Source organism: Elaeis guineensis, chromosome 6 (genome assembly GCF_000442705.2).
Source record: "Elaeis guineensis isolate ETL-2024a chromosome 6, EG11, whole genome shotgun sequence".
Classification (NCBI taxonomy): domain Eukaryota; kingdom Viridiplantae; phylum Streptophyta; class Magnoliopsida; order Arecales; family Arecaceae; genus Elaeis; species Elaeis guineensis.
Window position 1 is genome coordinate 18,036,585 of NC_025998.2, and position 2,060 is coordinate 18,038,644.

Genomic DNA, 2,060 nt, shown 5'->3' on the forward strand with positions numbered 1-2,060 from the left:
AAGTATTTGAATAAGGATCGTTTCCTGATCTGCGAGCTTGTTGGACTTGAGCTTGTTGAACCTGCTCGTGCATAAACTCAGAAAATTGAGGTGCGGTTGGGCATTCACTAACAAAATGGTTCAGACTTGCACACAATGCACAAACTTCTTGGATTGGGTTAGGTGGAATCGGAGATTGTCCAGTGTTTAGAAGACGATCTAATTTTTGGGACAGTTCATCTACCTTATGATGGATATCTATGGCATTTTCTACTTCATATATTCCACCTCTCTTTAGGTTTAACATGGGTTTATCTCTAATAGAGGCAGACATATGATGTAATGAATTTTCACTTAAAATTTTAAACAGTTGCCATGCCTCATCCTCACTTTTCAGCATGAATGTCCCATCGCATGATGCATCGACCATTTGTCGATGTCTTTCAGATAGCTCATCATAAAAACATTGGATTAACTGCCACTTGGGTACAGTATGGTGGGGATATTTTCTAATAAGGTCCTTTAATCTCTTCCATATTTCATGAAACATTTCTCCATCTAATTGGAAAAAACTAGTTATGGCTTTCCTTATTTGATTAGTTTTTTCTATGGAAAAATATTTCTTGAGAAACTCTCCTTGCAGCTGGTCCCAGGTTGATATAGTCATGGAATCCAAAGTATGTAACCAGTATTTGGCTTTGTCCTTAAGTGAGAAAGGGAATAATTTTAACCTAAGAGCATCATCGGAGAAGTTGTGAATTTTGACAGTTGAGTATATCTCAAGAAATTCTTCAAGATGTTTATAAGGGTCCTCATTACTAAGTCCATAAAATAAAGATAACATTTAGATTATACTGGACTTAATTTCATATTGAGTGGCCTCCACATGGGGCACTTGAATACAAGGATAGTAGGTATATGTGGAAGGAGTAAAGTACTCATTCAATTGCTTGGGTGGATTATTCTCCTGATTTTGGTCCATATTTCTACATCTGTTGGCTCTAAAGGTTCTTTCTATTTCTAGATCAAAAGGTTAGATTTCTGGTCGTAACGATCTACGGCCAAGCATACACCTTACAATTATACTTTAGAGCAAACACAGAAAATTTTAGTTTTTATAATATATATATTTTATAATAAAGTGAGAAAAGAATGAAGAAAATCTAAAGAGAAGAACCTAAGAATCTTAAATCTATGAAAAGAAAAAAAATAGTTAATATTTAGATGTTAATTGCAATCAACTTAAACAATCATAGACTCTCTATCCTAAGGTTAACTTAGATCTAGACAGCTCCTAACTTCCAAGACCGCCTTTGAGCACTCCAAGCTCAAGACTGACTAACTGACTCGGCCAGGTAAGCGTAAGATGTGGGAGGTTCCTTGCTCGTTGCTTTCCTTAGACACTAATTGAGTTGGCCATGTCAGTCAACGGAATCAATTGAAAAGCACTTTCTTTAACCACTTGCCTTAGACACCGAGCAATTAACCAATCCGCACTTAGTTCAACTCTAGAGCTTTCTTATCCTATTGAGCTCGAAATCCTTAGGGGTCAACATCTAATTAATTTTAGATTAAGGTCTAGGTTATGCAAATACAAGGGAGTGATTTGTGGGCCAAGGAAGGGTGATCAAATCCCCACCTTATCTGATTAATGGGTTATTGCCCTTAAGATTAATTATGGAGATGAGATGCAAAGAAACAAGGTGTCCAATCAAGTTAGAAATTTTTATATTTGACGTTACGCTATTTTAGTTAAGTGTTATGAAATGTCAGTGATTTTTTTTTTTTAATTCAACCGTACCAAGGTCCCCGACAATGGTATCAAAATTTGGTGCGTAGTCGTTGATAGCACCAAAAATAACTCTACTCACTACGTAGGTAGGATGAGTTGAGATCGTATCCTCAGGGATCTTGGGCTAAGTTGAGATTGCAAAAGAAAGAAGCATTGTTTTTGATTTAGAAAATAAATTATCTTAAAATTGATGTAATTAGAAAATAAAGAGCTCGGAAGTTTTGAATTAATTTTGCATTAGTAGAGTTGTATTTCTTTTTTTTTAATTAAATAGATGTGATTAATCTTA

The 2,060-nt window shown here is 35.2% G+C and overlaps 1 non-coding gene across 1 annotated transcript; it reads left to right on the top strand.

Annotated features, from left to right (window-relative positions):
• Positions 1–468: 468 nt before the first annotated feature.
• On the top strand, positions 469–574 carry LOC140858958 (small nucleolar RNA R71). The gene has a single exon (XR_012142361.1). It is a non-coding gene; the product is annotated as a small nucleolar RNA R71 (small nucleolar RNA).
• Positions 575–2,060: the final 1,486 nt, after the last annotated feature.